General features: G+C 38.8%; 1 protein-coding gene across 2 annotated transcripts in view; it reads right to left on the bottom strand.

The window, feature by feature from the left end:
* Nucleotides 1–23037, bottom strand: part of JMJD1C (jumonji domain containing 1C) — a 374654-nt gene that overhangs the window by 324055 nt on the left and 27562 nt on the right. The window lies entirely within an intron of this gene.

Genomic DNA, 23037 nt, shown 5'->3' with positions numbered 1-23037 from the left:
CAAGAGTGAAACTCTGTTTCCAAAAAGAAAGGAAGAAATACACACTTGGTACACTAAAAAACAAAAACAAACAAAACTGGGAAGCAATCTGACCATCTTTACTGATAACAGCCTTAAACAAATCATACCATCTGACTCTAATTTGACTCCTTGGAAATCACCCTCAGTGAACAGGCTAAGGATATCAAAATATGGAAAAAGTACGTTAGATGCTTTGGTCAGCTGATTGCTGAGAGTCTCTCCTCAATCGCTAAAATGAGTGGGAGTGGAAGAGTGCTTATAAAGCAGACAGCTGTGAAGAAGAGTGTTTTAGGATGAGAGAGACATATACTTGAATCCTGAAGAAAATTTACCAAAGGACGGGGATGAAATAGAAATAAAAACAATTTTTTTTTTTTTTTTTTGAGACAGTGTCTCACTCTTGTCACCCATGCTGGAGTGCACTGGTACAATCATGGCTCACTGCAGCCTTGACCTACTTTCCGGGCTCAAACGTTCCTCCCTGCCTCAGCCTCCCAAGTAGCTGGAACTACAGGCGTGTACCACCACGTCCAGCTCATTATATATTTTATTTTTTTGTAGAGACGAGGATCTCACTATTTTGCTAGGCTTGTCTCGAATTCTGGCTTTAAGCAATCCTCTCACTTTAGCCTCCCAAAGTGCTAGGATTACAGGCATGAGCCACCGTGCTCAGCCCAAAACAACTTGTTAAACAGAGCAAACTAAAAGAAAAGACTGAAAGTAATGGGGTCAACAGTTCCAAATTATGTAGGACAGTCAGCCTACTCTCAAATTATTTTTAAAAATAAGAGAAATAATGTAATAAGGAAAATGTGACAAATTGTTAAATGAACAAATTACAGCAAATCTAATGAATGCTGATAAAAGTTGGAATAGTGCTTACCCATGGGGGTGGGTAGTACTGACTGTGAAGTGGCATGAAGGTGCTGGAAATGCCCTATATCTTCATCATATAGTGATGGTTAAACCAGTATAAAATGTAAAGATAAATAATAAAAATTTGCAGATGTTCATGATTCTAAACATAATTATCCTTTCCTTTACAGTTATAATAAATAATTACATCGTTATTACTTCCAACATATGTAGAGTCATTATTTCTCCTTTAAATGTTCAGTTCCATTAGGACTGCATTTATGAACCCTGGACAGCTAAGGATACTCCCCATTTTACAATTTTGTTTAATGCATTTAAAAAAATAATCCATCTGAAAACATACTTCCTAGAGGGAACAGAAGTAGCCTTCGATTTGGTCTGCATTATCACCACTGAAAACTATGTTTTATTTAGTAAGGAAGATCTAATTCCATGAAAATAGTTAGCTCTACCTTAAAAAGTTCAGGTACTTGTCAAAAATGGCTTCCAAAGATATTCCTTTTGATACAGGATGTGAAAACACTTCCTAACAAATTCCTGCAAAATTAGATGATACTGTATGTACTTCTGATGGATAGACAGGAAAGTAACCTGAGACCGAAACAACAGAGGTCTCCTACTACTGGGGAGAAGCAGGATTATCAAGAATAGAGGAAAACAGAGTCTGCCTAAGACAAATACTGGTCTAGGACAAAAGAGAAAAAGCTCAATTCCTACCACCACAAAGCTAACCAGCATCCAAGGCCCCATGCCCACCACAACACCACAAAGTAGCTCCGAGTAATACGTAAGTAAGCGCATTCTACCACTAGAGAAGTAGCAAAGGACAGAGAGAGACCCTCTCTGAAGTTCAGGTGCGCAGATAAGGCTAACAGGTAAACATGGAGTAAAAACATGGGTCAAAACTTTCTAGCAAATCAATCCCCATCTTAAGTACTAGGTGATAATAGAAAGATTTAAAGTTGATAATGGGCTAGTAGCAGTGGCTCACCCCTGTAATCCCAGCACTTTGGGAGGCTGAAGTGGGTGGATCATTTAAGGTCAGGAATTTGAGCCTAGCCTAGCCAACATGAAACTCTGTATCTACTAAAAATACAAAAAATTAGCCGGGCATGGTGGCAGGCGCCTGTAATCCCAGCTACTCGAGAGGCTGAGGCAGGAGAATTCCTTGAGCCTGGGAGGAAGAGGTTGTAGTGAGCCGAGATTGCACCATTGCACTCCAGCCTGGGTGACAGAATGAGATTGTGTGTGTGTGTGTGTGTGTGTGTGTGTGTGTGTGGTGTGTGTGTGTGTGTGTGTGTGTAGTTGATAACGCACTGAAGGTAATCAGAGCAGTAAAAGGCAAATTCTTATCAACTCCAGGCAAGACTAACTCAACCCTCCATGCTAACACCTTAGCAGAACAAGAGTCATGACAAATTCTCAGCATAAATACGATTTACCGTAAATGATAGCTGGCATTCAATCAAAAATTATAGGCTGGACAGAGTAGCTCATACCTGTAATCTCGACACTTTGGGAGACAAGAGGATCAACTGAGGCCAAGAGTTCAAGACCAGCCTGGGCAACATAGTGAGACCCTGTCTCCACAAAAAATTTTTAAATATTAGCCAGGCCTGGTGGCGTGCACATGCAGCGCAAGCTACTTGGGAGGGAGGATTGCTTGCTGAGGCAAGAGGATTGCTTGTGTCCAGAAGATCAAGGTTGCAGTGAGTCATGATCACATCACTGCATTCCAGCCTGGATGACAGAGCAAAACCCTGTTTCTAAAATAAGTAGACAAATAAAATTTTTAAATTAAATTAAAAACATTTTTTAAAAGACCAGGCATGGTGGCTCACACCTGTAATCCCAGCACTTTGGGAGGCTGAGGCAAGAAGATCATTTGAGGCCAGCAGATCAAAGCTGCAGAAAGAAATCTCTAGACAAGGAAGAGGGGAAAATATGCCAACTACCAATAAAAAGAATGAGAGGGGTGACATCATTACAGATTCCACAAATATTAGAAGGATAAAAGAGAAAGTATAAAAAACTTTATACAAACAATTCATCAATTTACATGAAACAGAAATTGCTAAGAGACACAAACTGTAGACCTCTCTCAAAAAGACATAGACTGAAGATCTAAGTAAGTGGAGAAATATACCATGTTCATGCATCAGTATTAATAATATTACAATAAGACTCAGTATTAATAAGATTCTAATTCTCTCCAAATTGATCTGCAAATTTAAAGCAATCCCAATCAAAATGACGGTATTCATTTTTTTTGGTTGACAGCAACAAGTTGATTCTAAACCCAAATAAGTTATGAAGAAACTGGAACAGCCAAAACAATTTCAGAATGAGAAAACTGGAAGACTCATACTATAGTATATTAAGTCTTACTTATATAGCTGCAGTAATCAACTCACAATAATGTTGGCAAAAGGATAGATACATAGATGAACAGAACAAAATAAGAGAGTCCAGAAATAGACCCATACTTATACGGTCAATTGATTTTTCAATAAAGGTACAAATGCAATTCAACAGAGAAAGGATGGTCTCTTCAACAAACAGTGCTGGAACAATCCGTCATCCATATGGTGCTGGAACAATTTGTCATCCATATGTCTAAAAAAAAAAAATGAACCTCGACCTATACTTTGCAGTATATACTGAAATTAACTCAAAATGGAGCATTGATCTCAATGTAAAATATAAAGCTAAAAAACTTTCAGAAAACAGGAGGAAAAATTTTGTGACACTGGAATAGGCAAAAATTTCTCACCTACAACACCAAGAGCATGATTCATAAAACTAAAAATTAAACATAATTAAAATTAAAAACTGCTCTCCAAAGGTCATAGAGGTAAAATACTGGCAAAATGCATGTCTGATAGAGGATTGATAACTAGAATATTTAAAGAACTTTCAAAACTCCATAAAAAAACCAAATTTTAAAAAACTGGGCAAAATATTTCAGCAAATACATCACCAAATAAGATATGCAAGTGGCAAATAAGCACAAGAAAAGACACTCAACATCATTAATTATCAGGGAAACGCAAATTAAAATCACAATGAGACACCAAGTGTAAAGGAAGATAAGGAACAATCAGAACTCTCATACAGTGCTGACTGGAAGTGATTGCCACTTTGCAAAAGAGTTTCTAATAAAGTTAAACATATACTTTTCATATGACCCAGTAAAGGAAGATGAGGAACAATCAGAACTCTCATACAATGCTGACTGGAAGTGACTGTCACTTTGCAAAAAGAGTTTCTAATAAAGTTAAACATATATTTTTCATATGACCCAGCAATCCCACTTTTAGGTATTTACCCAAGTGAAATAAAACCTATGTTCATACAAAAACCTACCTCTACACCCAAATGTACACAGCCTGTTTATTTGTAATCGCCAAACACTGCAAACAACCAAAAATGTCCCTCATCTGGGAAACAGGCAAACTATGGAGTGCTACTCAACAATAAATTAAATATTATACATGCAACAATATGGATGAAGCTCTGCGTTTGGGGAATCCCCAAAACCACCCTCAGAACTCACCAGAAAGACTCATAAAACTCAAAAGAAACATTATACTCTTGCTTACTGTTAATTACACTAAAATGATAACATTAAAATCAGCAAAGGGAAGAGGGGCATAGAAGACTGTAAGCACAAGCTTCCAGTTGTCCTCTCCCAGTGTAGTCAAGCAGGCAGGGCTTATTTCTCCCAGCAACAACATGTGACAACATGCAGGAAGTACTGGCAACCAGGAAGCTCACCCGAGGCTTAGCATTTAGGGTTTTTACTGGGCTATCTGCATGGCTGACCTTAGTCTCCAGACCCTCCAGGGGTCAAGCTGGTAACCACATGGTACATTCCTACAGTCCTAGCCAGTTGTGAAGCTGAGGCAGGAGGATCACTTGAGTCCAAGTGTTCAAGGTTAGAGTGAGCTATGGATCCTGCCACTGCACTCCAACCTCCAACAGAATGAGACCCTGTCTCAAAAACAAACGAACAAAAACCACTAATAAAGAAAACTTTTTGGTCTTAATATCAGCATGAGTTGTTCTATTCCCTAGCAGGTGCTTTGTTTTTATCATATAGACACTGAATTATACCACTGACCCAGTTTTCTTTTCTTTTCTTTTCTTTTTTTTTTTTTGAGACGGAGTCTAGCTCTGTCGCCCAGGCTGGAGTGCAGTGGCGCGATCTCCGCTCACTGCAAGCTCCGCCTCCTGGGTTTACGCCATTCTCCTGCCTCAGCCTCCCGAGTAGCTGGGACTACAGGCGCCCGCCATCTCGCCCGGCTAGTTTTTTGTATTTTTTAGTAGAGACGGGGTTTCACCGTGTAGACCAGGATGGTCTCGATCTCCTGACCTCGTGATCCACCCGTCTCGGCCTCCCAAAGTGCTGGGATTACAGGCTTGAGCCACCGCGCCCGGCCCAGTTTTCTTTCTATGTAGGCTGTTGGGACATTTTATGCTATATACTTTTTATGTATTACTGAATTTTTTCAGCTTTTTGTTCCAAAAATTTTCAAACATTAATGAGAGAAAGAAGAATGAATACCCACATACCCTTCATGCAACAATACTGACAAATTGCCAATCTTATTTTTTTTTTTTCTTTTTTGAGACGGAGTCTCGCTCTGTCGCCCAAGCTGGAGTACAGTGGCCTGATCTCAGCTCACTGCAAGCTCCGCCTCCCGAGTTTACGCCATTCTCCTGCCTCAGCCTCCCGTGTAGCTGGGACTACAGACGCCCGCCACCTTGCCCGGCTAGCTTTTTTTGTATTTTTTAGTAGAGACGGGGTTTCACCGTGTTAGCCAGGATGGTCTCGATCTCCTGACCTCGTGATCCGCCCGTCTCGGCCTCCCAAAGTGCTGGGATTACAGGCTTGAGCCACCGCACTCGGCCGCCAATCTTATTTCTTCTCTCCTTTTTTTTTTGGCTGGAATGTTTTAAAGCAAATCCCAGATGCCGTATTATGTCACCCAGAAATAGTAAAGAAAGTATCATTATCCGTTAAAGACTTTTCTTTAAAGTAACCCTACAATAAATACCATTATCACATTTTACAAAATAAGCAATAATTCTTCAGTATCATCTAATAAGTAGTCTGTACTCAAATTTCCTCAATTACCTCAAAAATGAAAATTTTGCCATTACTTTGTGTAAACCAGAAACAAAACAAGAACCGCAATTGCATCTGGTCGATAAGTCTCTTTAAATCTCATTTAATCTCATTTAAGTTATTTGTCCTGGAGAATTTCTCATATCCTAAATTCAGCTAACTGTTCCCTCGTGGTGTTAACTTACTATTCTATTCCCCGTATTTCCTGTAAAGAGGTAGTGAGATCTAGATCTAGAGACATGATGCAGTTTCAATTTTTTAGCAAAAATAGTCCGTAACAGTCCATAGGTGATACATGTACTTTCCTAATCCATTACATGAGGACACACATGATGTCTTGTTGTCCCACTGAGAGTGACACAGAAATAGCAGAACTTCTTAAATTTAACTAATGACATATGAGACCCAGATTTCTACTTTGAAAGATTCAGACAATAATGATCCCAGTAACCAAAAAGAGGGAAGAGATTTTTGGGAAGACTAAATACTATCAGCGGATTTCTTTGGGTGATAGATTTGCCAAACAGGTATTTTTTAATTTGTTCCAGATTTCTGGATTTTCTAAATATGGTACTCTGGAATACCATTACCAAAAAGAATGAATATCATTACTTTGACAATTTTTTAAAATCTTTAAAAAATTATAGTATATAGTTGTAGTACAGAGTTTGTCAAATGAGGCAACAACGTTCTGTGGCCAATATAAAAGATTTTGATCCTGTTGGAAAGGGTCCCATTTCGCCAAGATGCAAATGACCTACAAAGCCCATGTTTTGCAACCCTATGCAGGTCTCCCAAGTACATTCGATGGGAGCAGTAATGAATCCTCCAGAAACAGCCTAAACTATAGTTTGCTTTTTTTTTTTTTTTTTTTTGAGAGTCTCATTTTGTTACTCAGGCTTGAATGCAGTGGTACAATCATAGCTCACTGTACTTCGAACTCCTTGGCTCAGGTGATCCTCTCACATTGGTCATGCTAAAGCACTGGGATCACAAGAATGACGACACACCACACCTGGCCTAAACTATAGTTTTATAAAGCCAACACAACTCCACGGACTGGCACCCTAGAATGTTATCAATGAAAGCTGTGAGCACATGGTTACAGGACAAACACATTTTAAGCTTCCTTCAGTGGATGTTATTGACAATTTAAAAGTACTACTGTAAAAAGAAAAAAAAGGAAAAAAAAACTATTATTCATTACAGCCAGTTTGAAAGGCTATAGATAGAGGCACCATTTCTGACAGAAAGCACTGTGGATTCAAACTTATTTTTGCTATGTTGCTGTTATATCACTCAGTTAAAAAAAACATGGAAATGGCAAATGAGAAAGCCCAGGACTCTGGCTATAGCTATAAAGGAAGAAAAAGTTCCTTTTTGTGACTACCAACAACAGTCCTTTCCTTACTTTCATTCTAATTCACAGGATATTAATGTTCTGGAGAAGAAATGGTAAGCATTTTCATCACCTAGTATATAATTCATATTTATATTAAGAGAAATTATGTTTAATATAACCACATGGTGGACTCAGAACTAAGGCTCATTATTTGTAAATTTTACAAATACCACTCATCTGTTCACATTATAAAATTAGGTTAATCATATCACAGACTGAATCCTCAAATGTTTTCAACTTCTACCTGTTGAGAAACTATAAACATTTTTCTTAAGGAACTAAATAGGATTTCCTTGTATTACAGGTACTGTTAATAAGTGATATGAAGTCTTCTTCTAGACTTTAAGTTGATAAATAGCTGTAAAATGAAATAGTTTTTGAACTTGCTTCAGATAAAATTTTCAGATTTGAAAAATAATTGATACCTTATAATTTTTTTAAAGTTCACTTGGAAATTACAGTGGTATTAACAGAATGTGACAATACGTCCAAACACATTTATTGCAAATACCATATCTACTAGATACAATATTTATATCTTTAAAATAGTGGACACATTTCCTTTTATAAAACACTAATCTTTTTTTTTTTTTTTGCTTTTTTTTCCTTTTAAAAATATGAGCAGTAATCACATTGACTGAACAAACAGCCTTTCTTAATTCTGTGGCTTTGAGACTTCACTTAGAAGCTTTATTTAACAGAAGACATTTCTGAATAAACCACAGTCAATTATACACTATCTAAATGTGGCTTATTAACTATGTATTTTAAATGTCTTCTCCTGCCACCCAGAACATTTTTGGATCTCTTCCATAACCTCACTTAGTAAACAGAAACAGTTCTTTCAGAAATAAATTAATCTCCAGTTTATTCAGACCATTTTGAGGACTGAAAGAGGTAAAAATCAAGGGAGAAAACAGACCCCCAAAACAAGGTAGTAAAACACACAGGGAGGAAGAGACAAACAGGAGCTGGAGGAAGTGGAAGAGAGGAGAAGAGAACCTAAGGCAGAGAAAGAACTGTAGGTTTCCCTTGGATTAAAGACTCTTCGAAGCTGCATGGAGAGGAGGGATATTCCAAGTTTTTGTTCTTTTACATCCTAATCTAGATGTATGACGAACTCATTGTACATTACATTCCAAAGCTATGAGTACATTTCAAAATTATATGCCTTTCATTTTATTTTTGGGTATACAGTAAGTCCCCACTTAATGTTGTGGATAGGTTCTTGGAAACCACAACTAAATGAAAGGAGTACAGCAGGTTCTCCAAAGTTGTTTCAATCAACCTCATTTCCTTATGACATTGATGAGGAAAAAAAAAATTGGTTTCATTATACATTGTTTCACTTTAAGTAGATGTTTCCAAGAACCTATCAAAGACATTAAGGACTTAACTATTCACTGATGTGTTCTACAGACAAGTAAATAATCAGAAAGTACTTAAACATTCTTGGTTAAATGTCAGTATAATACTTTAGTAATATAGTAGTTAAGACAGCAAATGAGCCAGGCATGGTGGCTGACACCTGTAATCCCAGCACTTTGGGAGACTGAGACAGGCGGATCACCTGAAGTCAGGAGTTCAAGACCAGTCTGGACAACATGGCGAAACCTCGTCTCTACTAAAAATACAAAAATTAGCTGGACACAGTGGCATATACCTGTAGTCCTAGCTACTCAGGAGGCTGAGGCAGGAAAATCGCTTGAACCCAGGAGGCAGAGGTAGCACTGAGCTGAGATTATGCCACTGCACTCCAGCCTAGGTGATAGAGCAAGACTTCATCTCAAAAAAAAAAAGAGAGAGAGACCAAACTTGAGCTACATTGCCTGACTTCTAATCCTAGCTCCACCATTTACTAGCTGTGTTATCATGCAAGTCACTTGATCTCTCTGTGCTTTCTTATCTATAAAATGGGAATAATTCCTATATAAAGAAGCTGCTGTGGGTGGGGATCACATAATACATAAAATACGCATAGAACATGGTTGAGCAAAGGAAGCACTCAATTAGCTATTGCCAAGAAAGGTCAGTAATAGCCCATTGGCTTTTTTTTAAAAATCAATGAAATGCTTCCTAATTTTTAAAAAATTAAATCCCTAATTACTATTTATGGTTAATCTAATCAATTATGACCATTTTGAAAAATCTCCAAATAACTCTAGTCTAAATAATTATCATCATAAAGGAACTCATCTCAAATTATAACTATAAAATCTAATGTAAAATAACTATATGTCAACGAAAATAGTTTTTAAAATTGGTCAACAGGATTGTTCATTATTCATCATGAAAACACGTAATTATCTAAGAAATTTACTAATTTAAGTTCCTCCATGAAAACCAACAGAATTTCAAGAGGATAAAACACCATTTTCAGTTACAGATAAAGTATGAAAGATTAAAACAATCCAGTCATTTCTACAAAGCATTCACCACAAAACATACGATAACATTAGCTTCCAAGTGAGCCATTGTGTAAGTCTAGATCAGAAAGTCTTAGCCTTTGCACTAGTAACATTTTAGGAAACGTAAGTTTTGGAGGGGAAGGCTGTCCTCTGTGCGGAAGCTGAGCAGCACCACTGCCTCTACCCATTAGATTTCAGCAGTACCTACCTCCCCAACTCTCACTCTCCATGTGACAACCAAATGTGTCCCCAGACATTGTCAAATGACAATTGCTCTACTTCCTAAGAAAATTTCTTTTGTTTATAACAAAGTAGCATTATAATAGCAACCAACTTTCTCCCATCCCTCCCCCTTTTGCCATTTTTTGAAAACTTCACAAAAAGATGGATTATCTTCCCCAAATGCATTTTAGTATCTTGATTATCCTTGCAAATGATATTGCTGCTGGCATCTATTTTACACTTACCTGATTCTCTGCAGAACCCATAAGAATGTAATTCATTTCTCAATAATGTATGTATACATTTTAACTGTGATTCATTTTAAATTTGTCCTTTCTCCATTAGGATTAAAAATTTTAATATCTTAAACCAGACACATTATGTTGCCAATCACTAGCACAGTACTTCAATAAATGTACTGCTAATACTTCTCAGCATGTGATATCTACTAAGCCTCTAATAAGCATTTAGCATGAATTATATAATTTAGTCCCAACAATAACCTGAAGATGTATTATCTCTACTTTTTCAGGTGAGGAAACTGAAGCTAAGAAAGAACAGCATGCCTAAGTTATGAACATGACTTCACAGCGATAGGAAGTGACAGAACCAGGACTGGATTGCATGCTTCCAAAGGCAGTGTTTATATTCACTAGCTGGGCATGGTGGCTCACTACAGTAATCCCAGCACTTTGAGATGGATGGATGGATGGATGGATGGGTGGGTGGGTGGGTGGGTGGATGGGTGGGTGGTGGGTGGGTGGGTGGATGGATGGAGAGAGAGAGAGAGAGAGAGAGAGAGAGAGAGATAAAAATTTAAAAATTCACAAGACCAGAATGATCCTAAGAACCACCATTTCAAAAACTAATAATGGACTTCTTATTTTTTGAGATCATACTGCTTTCCTCATTGAATAATTTTCAATATGTAATTTTTAGTGTAAGTAACTTTTCCAAATATATCCCTTTTCACGCTATTTATACCCTCCCACTTCAGAGCAAGCACAGCACTTATTTGAATTTCAATAGTGGCCTTTGTGATAGGAGAATCTGTAGTTGGACTTGAGATTTTGTGAAAAAATGGAGTTGAAAACATAAGATCTTGATGATCAAAGCAATAAAAGCAATGACAACCCTACTTTTACTGTCTCTTAACTTAAGGAAAATGGCAAGAATAGATAAGAAGACTATTCATGCCAACTTATATATCTAAAATTGATTATAATGAGTACTGTACATTTAATTTCTATTGAGCTTTGATTCCGAGATAATAATGACATATTTCTGATAATAGCCAGACTCAAATAGAAAATAGAAGGGGAAAAAAAAGGAAGGAAGGAAACACTCAACTTTCCTCAGTTTTCCCGATTCCACTACTGCAAGGCCCTAGAGGCTCCTTAGGACACTACAGCAAGTTAGGGTTCGTGCTGCTCTCCCCTCTCCTAATTCACTGAAGGAGTGAATTAGGATTTGGCATTGTGGGTTAAAAAAAAAAAAAAAAAGAAATTTGGAAATGGATGTATACCCACTAAAAGGATGGTAACAACACTAGCCTCATAAAGATTAAAATAAATTATTTATAAATTAAATTAAAAATTTAAATATTTAAAACGATTACATAAAAAAATTCAAAACAATTAGCACAGTGCCAGGCACATAAGTGCACAGTAAACGCTAGGTGTTCATTGCTTTTGTTTGTTTTTGAAAGGGAACGCTAGTAGAAAAACTTTTAAAACACAGACGGGAGTATCTGTGGCTCTTCCTCAAATACTGTGCTCTCCTTTTTCTATACCTATTCTTTCAAAATCGCCTTGATATCAGATTGTGCTCAGAGAATGCAAGCCTTTCTTACAATCTCCATTTCTACCTCACAAGTCTTTATTCAAACAAAACAGCAGCGGGGGAAAAAAAAGAAAAGAAAGAGAAAAGATCCCCTCTCCCCTTCAATGCTTTGTTTCTTTTTTCTAAGCATGTGACAGTTTGATGTAGAATAATGAGTGACATTGTTTCCTAGAAATAAAATTCTCAAAATTAACAAAGAGGTATTAAAAATATATTCAAATTTACTCCATTTTGAGTTAGAAGAACTCACATTTGGAAAAGCATCACTGTGCATGTTTCATTTCCAGGACTGACATTTGAAAGCAGTGCCTGGGGGACCTTTGGCACAACATCCAGCACAGGGTAATTTTAAGTAACAGTGCTATATGAATGAACTAATATTTTCCTTTATCTAAGCAGCAATTAAATCTATTAACCATACTTAGTAAATACTTGCAAAGGGCCTACTGTATGCCAGGTACTATTGCCTTGTACAGGGATCCAACAGTGAACAGGAAATACATGGCCTCTGTTCTCACCAAGTTTACAGCACAGTAGGGACAAGACAAATAAAAGGGCCTATATAATTTAGTATCACAAAGTGAAAAATCCAACAGAAGATATTAAATGGATGGATGGCAGCACACAGAAGGGGCAACAACTAATCCAGGATTGGCGTCAGGGAAGTAGTCAGAAAAGAAGCGACAGATGTGACAGAGCCTGAAGAATGAATGAAGTCAGCCAAAGAAGTGGAGAAAGGGAAGGCAAAGGGCTTCAGGCAAATGTAAAAAAAAAAAAAAAGAAAACTTAAGAAAGCATGCCACATTTGAGGAAGTTTGAGAAATTCATTCGAGTATGACTGAAGCTTAGCACATTTAAGGGACAGTAGGGGAGACTGGGAGATAGAAGAAGCATGGGTAGAGGGAGTGCTGAGAGCTGAGGGTGAATATGTTAGCAGGGACCAATTGACCATGACCTGGTCAAAAGGACTTTGTGAACTGTATTTTAGACTAAAGGCAACTGAAGGCATTTAAGCACTTTAAGCAAGGAAGTAAAGGAATCAGCATTTAGAATAATTAATGTACCTGTGGCATGGAAAATGGATAGAGAAATAATTCAGTCTATTGAAATAAATAAGCTTAATTTATCTCTTCTTGTAACTTTAATCCTTCCTCCTCTAGTGGTACCTTACTATGGGCAATTAAAAATGTTTATATCTCTTTCATCTAAAAAAACGACAAACCCACCCACTCCCTTAACAGAATATCACCCTGCAGTTACCATTCTATCTCTTAACTTATAGTACCTTTCTTAAAAGTGAACTGCATGACTTTCTCCAAATAACTCCAAATAACTCTGCAAGATTTATTCCTCACTTTCCTCAGAAATCTACTCTAATATTACCCTAAAATGGGGCTCTCTGAGCACTTTACATAAAATAGCACCACCTTCCATACCTGTGGCATTCCCTACCCCTTATCATCAGACACTATGGACAAGGCACTACACTAAGTACTTGATGTGATTTCTATCATTAACAGTTATGATATGGATGAAGAAAGCGAGGCTTAAAAGCTAACTTGCCAAAGGTCACAACATTTGCTAAATGCTGAAGCCATAACTCAGATTTATGGCTGGCATCACAAAATTGAAGGAGGACAAAGATAAGAGCTTCTATTTTACTTTCTCTTTGTAAAGAAGACAAAGTCATCTGTTAGGAATAAGAGGAAGGTATGACACAGGAAATCTGAAGAGAATAAAGGATGTCTAATATAGCCCCATGAAAAATGGAAAAGAGAATGGATTAGGAAGTATTAAAGGACTACCAGGCAAAATTAAGGACGTAGTTGAAATCAGAAAATATGGATTTACAAAGACAATGACCAGCGTCATTTTTCATCAGGACCAAAGATGAAGGGGCAAATAAAGCATATAGTGATTCTCAACACAGGAGGGCTGGGGTGAACAATTTTCTCCCCTTGGGACATTTAACAGTATCTGGAAACAATTCTGTTTGTCACAATCTGCAGGAAAGGAGTTGCTACTGGCATCCAGTGGATAGAGGCTAGGATGCTGCTAAACATCCTATAATGCCAAGGACAGCACTCTACAACAAAGAATTATTTAGATCCAAAATGTCAATAGTGCTGATGCTGAGAAACCTTGACTGATTCAGGTTGGCAGATTTCCTAGGCACATCAATGGGAAAACAAAGAGACAAGAAAGTTAAAAGACACTGATCAGAGTTAAGGCGATAGACCATGAATGTGGGTAAGGCAAAAATTTAATATGTGAGAGGCCTGACAGATCAATGAAGGGGACAAAGTGGCCTGTGTTTGAAATGTTTGAATGGCTGACATGTCATCAATGAGTGATCATTCTTAGGACATTACTACATCCATCCAGGAATAATGTGACAGACTTTGCAGTTTTCAACTAGAGTGACACAGAAGAAACTACCATTCACTGTGAAGTTGTATGAATCACTCAGGATGCCAGTATCGTTCACATTTGTTATTTCATTTATTCCTCATGTAATACTTGTAAGGTATATTATCTCAAGCCTGTAATCCCAGCACTTTGGGAGGCCGAGACGGGCAGATCACGAGGTCAGGAGATCAAGACCATCCTGGCTAACACGGTGAAACCCCATCTCTACCAAAAAATACAAAAAATTAGCCGGGCGAGGTGGTGGGCGCCTGTAGTCCCAGCTACTCGGGAGGCTGAGGCAGGAGAATGGTGTAAACCCGGGAGGCGGAGCTTGCAGTGAGCTGAGATCCGGCCACTGCACTCCAGCCTGGGTGACAGAGCAAGACTCCGTCTCAAAAAAAAAAAAAAAAAGAAAGGTATATTATTCCAATTTCATAAATGAAGACATTTCGACACAGAGGTGAAAGTTAAGTGTATATGGTCATACAATGTGGATGACAGAGCTGGGATTCACTCTAGAATGAGTGAATCTCCAAATTCACTCTTTTTGAACCAAAACATAGGAGCCATGACTTACAAAAAAATGGGGTGGGAGAAGAGACTGGCCCATATGTTTAAAGACATCTGTTTGCACACAAAGTACACATGGCCTCAGTACTTTATAGTCACACCATAGATTTATGTATCCAAACACCTCTTTACTTCAAAGGAAGGCCCTCCTAATACATGCCCTTATTTCAAACAAAGTGGTGATCCATCAGACCAGAAGACTTTATCCATGTGGAGCCTCCCTAGGACTGAGAAAATAGTATTTGTAAGTATTTTTTAAATATCAATGTACTAAAGCTACCTTTCTTAGATTAAGACCAATGTGGGAAATAAATATGGTGCTTCTTTTTCTTAGGTAAAATATAAAACATACATTAAAGAAAAAGAAAAATCAACAAGGCTTTCCTAATATTTCTTGAAAAACCAGTAAGCCCCAGGTTCTTTTCAAAATGAGTTGAAAATGAATGCTAAAAAAAAAAAAAAAAAAAAAAATCCTGTACTATATTTACAGATAACACTACTGACACTACAGTAGGGACATGTTCTCAGCACTGATTGTATCCACTTAATTGAAAAGACAGCAATAAAGAGAAAATAAAAATAGTGTTTTATACGACTTATATATGAGTAAGCTGAGATTAACTCTATCCTTCCCATTATCTGGCAACCGAAGATATGTTATAGTATGGCATAGTCTAACTTTGCTAAGGGAAGTTGATAACGTGCAGGGGGTGTTTGAAGGGAGCTTAAGAGTGTTGGTAATGTGCTTTTCTTATTCTGGGTGCTGTTTACATGAGTGTGTTCAGTTTTTAAAAATTCACTGAGATATATCCTTATCACAGTCATGTGTCACATGACATTTTTTAGTCAATGACAGATGGCATATACGAAGATGGTCCCATAAGATTATACTGGAGGTGAAAAATTCCTATTACCTCATGATGTCGTAGCTGGCATTACATCCTAGCACAACACACTACTCGTATGCTTGTGGTGATGCGGGGTAAACAAACCTACTGTGTTGCTAGTCATTTAAAAAGTAAAAAATGTGGCCAGGTGCAGTGGCCCACGCTTGTAATCTCAGCACTTCAGGAAGCCGAGGCAGGCAGATTACTTGAGGTCAGGAGTTCGAGACCTACCTGGCAAACATGGCGAAACTCCGTCTCTACTAAAAGTACAAAAATTAGCTGGGCGTGGTGGTGGGCGCCTGTAATCCCAGCTACTCAGGAGGCTAAGACAGGAGAACCATTTGAACCCAGGAGGCAGAGGTTGCAGTGAGCTGAGATCGCACTACTGCACTCCAGCCTGGGCAACAAGAGTGAGATTCTGTCTCAAAAAACATAAAAATAAAAAATGTGAGTATAAGCTACAGCAGCAGGAGTCATGGCAGGGCAAGTGTTTACAAAGCTTCTTCCACTCTTTCACCAAGTACTGGCTGAAAGGACTGGAGCTGAAACTGTAACTAAAGGACGCATTATGCTTTCAGAAAAATCTCAAGGTAAAGTACTTCAAGCAAGAGAAGTAACTGTTGGATGGGGGTCTAAAAGGTATGAGTGGAGCGATTCAACACTGAGATTACAGGCATCACTATCACACCTGGCTAATTTTTGTATTTTTAATAGAGACAGGATTTCACCATATTGGCCAGGCTGGTCTTGAACTTCTAACCTCAAGTGATCCACCCATCTCGGCCTCCTAAAGTGTTGGGATTGCAGGCGTGAGCCACCGGGCCTGGCCCACTTTTCCATGTTCTATACCAGGGGTCCCCAACCCCCGGACCATGAACCAGTACCAGTCCATGACTTGTTAGGAACCAGGCTGCACAGCAGGAGGTGAGCTGCCTGTGAGGGGGCATTACCTAGCCTGAGCTCTGCCTCCTGTCAACTCAGCAGCCCCATTGGATTCTCACAGGAGGACAAACCCTACTGTGAACTGAGCATGCGAAGGGTCTAGGTTACATGCTCCTTATGAGAATCTAATGACTGATGATCTGAAGTGGAACAGTTTCATCCCAAAACTATTCATCTACCCCAGTCCCTGGAAAAATTGTCTTCCATGAAACTGGCCCCTGGTGCCAAAAAGGCTGGGGACCACTGTTCTACACCTCAGATGTACAAGCTGTCTCCAACCTGAGCCTTGCATATGCTGCTTTCTTTATGGGAATGTACTTTCCCAGGCTCTTGACATACTGGGCTCATTCTCAATTTTTAGGCCTCAGCTAAACTGCCGCCTCTTCATAAAGCCCTTCATGGACACCCTCACAGAAAGTGACTCCTCAATTATTCTTTCTTTCTTGTCCCTCTATTTATTTCCTTCACAGCACTTAGCACAATCTGTAATTAATTATTTTTTGAGACAGTCTCGCTCTGTTGCCAGGCTGGAGTGCAGTGGCACAATCTTGGCTCCCTGCAACCTCCGCCTCTCGGGTTCAAGTGATTCTTCTGCCTCAGCCTGACAAGTAGCTGGGACTACAGGTACGCACCACCATGCACCCAGCTAATTTTTGTACTTTTAATAGAGACGTGGTTTCACCATGTTGTTCAGGCTGGTCTCAATCTCTTGACCTCGTGATCCACCCACCTCAGCTTCCCAAAGTGCTGGGAATACAGGCATGAGCCACCATGCCCGGCCTAATTATTTATTTGCTTGCTTATCAACTGTCTTGTTCACAAGAGTGAATGAAAGCTTCTTAAGGGCAGGGACTTTGTTTTGTTTAATCACCAACTTCCAATATAAGCATTCAATAAACATCTGTTGAATGCATGAAAAGAGGCATTAATAACAATAGTGATGACAAAAATAACAGTTAACATTTACTGAGCACTTACCATGTACCAGGCACACTCATGAGCAATCTACAGGTAGATCATTTAATCCATGCAACAACTCTATGCACTAAGTACTAGTTTACTAACCTTAGAAATAAGCAAACTGAGATGACAAATTGTTGTATCTTGCCCTGTGGTCACACAATTTAGTGTGTGGGCAAGACAATCAAGGTAGTCTCTTCAAGGTGGCTTAAACGTTGGCAAAGAATGAAGATGGCAGATGAAGAAAACAGAAATATTTATTTTCCTTAACTTTTCTGCTTCCAACTTTTCTATTACCTTCTTCATCTCATTTTACTATAACTTTTCTTTTTATCACCCCCCCAATTATTTTTAACTACTGTCTCTTTTCTCCTTGCCACTTTATCTGATTCAAAATAATTTCATGGGGTATTTTAATATTTACATGTAATATTTTAATATAAAACAATTAGTATTCAATAAGATATTACATAAAGACCCACAATTTTATTTTATAGTAAGATAGAATCTGCACCAATAACTCTTGATCCCCCTTCCTTTCTTGCATAGTGACTCGCATAAAGCAGTCAGCTTACTTGTGGACTGTTTTAAATAAAAAGAAAATGAAGAAAAGGAATATCTTCCTCCTCTTTCCTTTCTATCTCCTAAGAAGATAGATAAGAGTATAAAATACTACCCAAGCCTATCTTTAAGAGCCCTTCTTTATTGTGTCGGAAAATCTGCTTTGGAGTATGAAATTTTAATTATGCCTTGGTATTGCTCAATTTCATACTGTTACAACACAATCCCTCCTAGTTCTTCCCATAACAGCTTATAGCTACAACCCCCCTCCAGGGAAAAAGCAGGTTTGGGCTCCTCACTCTTTCCAGACAAACAAGGCAACTTTCAGAGAGCTTTCTAAGCAGTTGAATCAGATAGCTGCTACAACACTTCTAGTGGAGTCCCAAGAGGAAATTCTCTTGCCAACTTCAGAAACAGCTATTTGTCAGCACAAAAGAGAATGTATTCTAAACTAAGAGGGGCAGAGCGAGGGGAATGCAACCTAGCAGAAATTCCTTTTCCTTACAGAGAAACTTCTCCTTTAAACCCTTTAAACAATGTATAGAGTAAATTATAACTTTTTCTTTCTTCTCTCTCTCTCTCTCTCTTTGAGACAGGGTCTCACTTTGCCACCCAGGATGGAAGTAAAGCGTGATCTTGACTCACTCCACCTTCGACCTCCTGGGCTCAAGCGATCCTCCTACCTCAGCCCTGGAAGTAGCTGGGACTACAGGTCCGTGCTACCACGCCCGGATAATTTTTTGTATTTTTTGTAGAGATAGGGTTTCACCATGTTGCCCAAGCTGGCCATTTTTCTTTCAAAGTTAAGCTGAAACTCCAAATAAAAAGATTCCTTCTGATATGAACAAAGTTTGATGAAATTAATCATGGGAAGAAAAACTTTAATCTACAATAAAGATTTAAAAGATTATAAAGAAATGGCCAGGTGCAGTGACTCACGCCTGTAATCCCAGCACTTTGGGAGGCCGAGGCTGGTGGATCACTTGAGGTCAGGGGTTCAAGACCAGCCTGGCCAACATGACAAAACCCTGTCTCTAATAAAAACACAAAAATTAGCTGGGCGTGGTGGCGTGGGCCTGTAGTCCCAGCTACTCAGGACGCTGAGGCATGAGAATCACCTGAACCCAGGAGACAGAGGTGGCAGTAAGCCGAGATTGTGAACACTGCACTCCAGCCTGGCTGACAGAGTGAGACTCTGTCTGAAAACAATATAAAATAAAAATAAAAGATTATTTTTAAAAAGCACACTAATAAATAAAAATAATCACTAAAAATACAAGAAAAAGGGAAAAGAGCGGGCGTGGTGGCTCAAGCCTGTAATCCCAGCACTTTGGGAGGCCGAGACAGGCGGATCACAAGGTCAGGAGACCGAGACCATCCTGGCTAACATGGTGAAACCCCGTCTCTACTAAAAATACAAAAAAAAATTAGCTGGGCGCGGTGGCGGGCAGGCACCTGTAGTCCCAGCTACACGGGAGGCTGAGCCAGGAGAATGGCGTGAACCCGGGAGGCGGAGCTTGCAGTGAGCTGAGATTCGGCCACTGCACTCCAGCCTGGGCAACAGAGCGAGACTCCGTCTCAAAAAAAAGAAAAAGGGAAAAGAAAACAAATTACACTTTTTAATATGCCAATCTCAAAGTGGCAAGTTCAAAGTGCGGATGCAGGTCAAAGCAACTGAACATAATTCAGACAAATAACCCACTATAGCTTTGTCTGAATAACCCCAACATGAACTTAAAGTCTTCACTCTTAGCTGTGAGGTACTAACTAAAATACGAGTCTAGGTAACTGTCACATGTATCTTCAAGGTAAGTGTCAGGTGAAAGTGTTAGCTTAAGGGGGAGAAATAGAAGGACGATTTTCAATTGCCTGCATTTCTTTATTTCTTTCCATTTCTCTCCTTTTTTTTTTTTTTTTTTTTTTTTTTTTGAGACGGAGTCTTGCTCTGCCGCCCAGGCTGGAGTGCAGTGACCGGCTCTCAGCTCTCTGCAAGCTCCGCCTCCCGGGTTCACGCCATTCTCCTGTCTCAGCCTCCCGAGTAGCTGGAACTACAGGCGCCCGCCTCGTCGCCCGGCTAGTTTTTTGTATTTTTTAGTAGAGACGGGGTTTCACTGTATTAGCCAGGATGGTCTCGATCTCCTGACCTCGTGATCCGCCCGTCTTGGCCTCCCAAAGTGCTGGGATTACAGGCTTGAGCCACCGCACCCGGCCTTCTCTCCTTTATGTTAACTTTTCCATTATCATCTTTTTTCAACACCATTCAAAATTCAAGCAAAATCTCTGAGTACGGAGACTTAACAAAATAATGTATTTATAGCAGAAAGATACTCTTAAAATCTAAATCAACATATATGTAAGAATCACAGGCTATTTTTAAATAGATGGGAACAAAACTCCTGTTTTTTGTTTGTTTTTTTGTTTTGAGACGGAGTTTCACTCTTGTTGCCCAGGCTGGAGTGGAATGGCATACCTAAGCTCACTGCAACCTCTGACTGCTTGGTTCAAGCGATTCTCCTGCCTCCGCCTCATGACTCCTGCCTCCGCCTCATGAGTAGCTGTGATTATAGGCGTCAGCCACTACGCCCTGCTAATTTTTGTATTTTTAATAGAGACGGAGTTTCGCCATGTTGGCCAGGCTGCTCTCAAACTCCCGACCTCAGGTGAATCACCTGACTTGGCCTCCCAAAGTGCTGGGATTACAGGCGTGAGCCACTGCCCCCAGCCTAATTCAAATTTTTATAATAAAAATTTTAAATCTGTTAATTACAGGTGTGAGCCACCACACCCGGCTAACTCCTAATTTTTGAAAGTACATATCATTAAATAATAAATTCAACAGCACCTAAAACAGAAGCATAAATTTTCTCTTTCTGAACATAATTTAGGGACCAGCCATTTTCACAGACCAGATGAGTGGCCACTTTACAAACGGAGGTAATAAACTCATAAAAAGTTAGAAAAGAACTGGGAAAATAACAAAGCTCTCAAATAACTCTAAGGATGTTTTCTTTCCAATCCAGATCTCTGATCACATTTTAAAAAAGAAGGAAAAGAAAAAAAGAAAGAGAGAGAAATCATGGAGTCTTTTCTTCCTGTAGCTGGCAGAAAGTAGGGTATATGATTTCTATGTAGCCCAACTCAGAATACTTTTCAAAGTTTGGCAAGTTGGGCCTGGTGGCTCACGTCTGTAATCCCAGCACTTTGAAATGCCAATATGGGCGGATCACCTGAGGTTGGGAGTTCAAGACCAGCCTGAACAACACGGAGAAACCCCGTCTCTACTAAAAATACAAAAGTTAGCCGGGCAAGATACTTGGGAGGCTGAGGCAGGACAATCACTTGAACCCAGAAGGTGGACGTTGTGGTGAGCTGAGACTGTGCCACTGCACTCCAGCCTGGGCAACAAAAATGAAACTCCATCTCAAAAAAAAAAAATTAAAAAACAAAGTTTGAAGAAGTTATTCATCTATAGCAAAGAGTTATAAAGCTTCATTATTAAATAAGTTCCTAGGTTCAAAAAGTGTTGCAAATAATTTAAGTTAAAAAGATCATCACATTCTGTATATTAGAAAGCAAATATATTTAAATTAACTTCTTTTATATTATGGGAAGAAATTAGAACGTGGTAACAAATAAGTAACAAAATACATTTCTAAGATTTCACTAGCCTATCATGAGTAAAAGTTTTAAATTGTCATAACCTTCTTTGATTGTGATTTGGCAGTATCCATAAGAAAAAATTAATGCAGATATAAGCAATTTCCCTTTTAGAAATCTTGTCCTATCAAAATACATGGACAAATGCACAAAAGTATACACATACTAATATTCCTTGCAGTATTGTTATTGTATTATTACCAACAGAGAAAAACCTAAAGAGAAGCAAAATGTACGCTAACAAATATCATAAATTTATTGATGAGGAAACTGAGGCTCACACTGGTCAGGTCACTAGAACAGAGACAAAGGCATACCACAGTATGATAGAATAGGCTCCTCTCAAAAGTACCTTCACCTTATTCCTCAAAGCTGAGGTCAAGTACCTTAAGGAAGCTCTCCTCGATGCCCCACTTTCCTCTGTATGTTAGAAGACTCTCCTATAAGCTTCCATACCAAAAGTCAAACAATTAAGTATTTATAATGCTGTACTTTAATCAACAAAGACAGGGACTATGTTTTACATCTATTCCTCCAAGTGCTAAGCACAGTGTTAGTGTATTTTTTTAATTTTAACTTCTTTCTTCATTGAAAAGCTGAGCAACAATGAATGCCTCGGGCACAGAGAATGTGGTCTCTACATACATTTCTCACTCAAAGGAACCAATGTTCTTTGTGAAAACGGTTGATTCCAGGTCTGGGTCAGGACATTTATGAGATAATCCTGGGATTCTCTCAAAAAAAAGGAACCTAGCAAAGACTGTTAAGGTAATGCCAAGAGGATACAGGAGCCAATCTGGAGACTTTCACTGGCCAATGTAAGTATCAATAAGGAGACTAATGAACTGAAATATCAAATATTTTTTAAACCCATGAATTCATAAAAAAAAGACTAAAAATAATTCATTCATCAACTTTGAAAGACTCTAAGGAAATAGTTTATTAGTTTAAAAAATGATAGGCCGCAAGTGGTGGCTCACGCCTGTAATTCCAGCGTTTGAAAAATGATAGGCTGCAAGTGATGGCTCACACCTGTAATCCCAGCACTCTGGGAAGTCGAGGCAGGCGGATCACCTGAGGTCAGAAGTTCAAAACCAGCCTGGCCAATAAGGTGAAACCCTGTCTCTACTAAAAATACAAAAATTAGTG

This window comes from Trachypithecus francoisi, unplaced genomic scaffold (genome assembly GCF_009764315.1).
Source record: "Trachypithecus francoisi isolate TF-2019V2 unplaced genomic scaffold, Tfra_2.0 Lachesis_group9, whole genome shotgun sequence".
Classification (NCBI taxonomy): domain Eukaryota; kingdom Metazoa; phylum Chordata; class Mammalia; order Primates; family Cercopithecidae; genus Trachypithecus; species Trachypithecus francoisi.
This window is presented reverse-complemented; position numbering and strand designations above follow the sequence as displayed.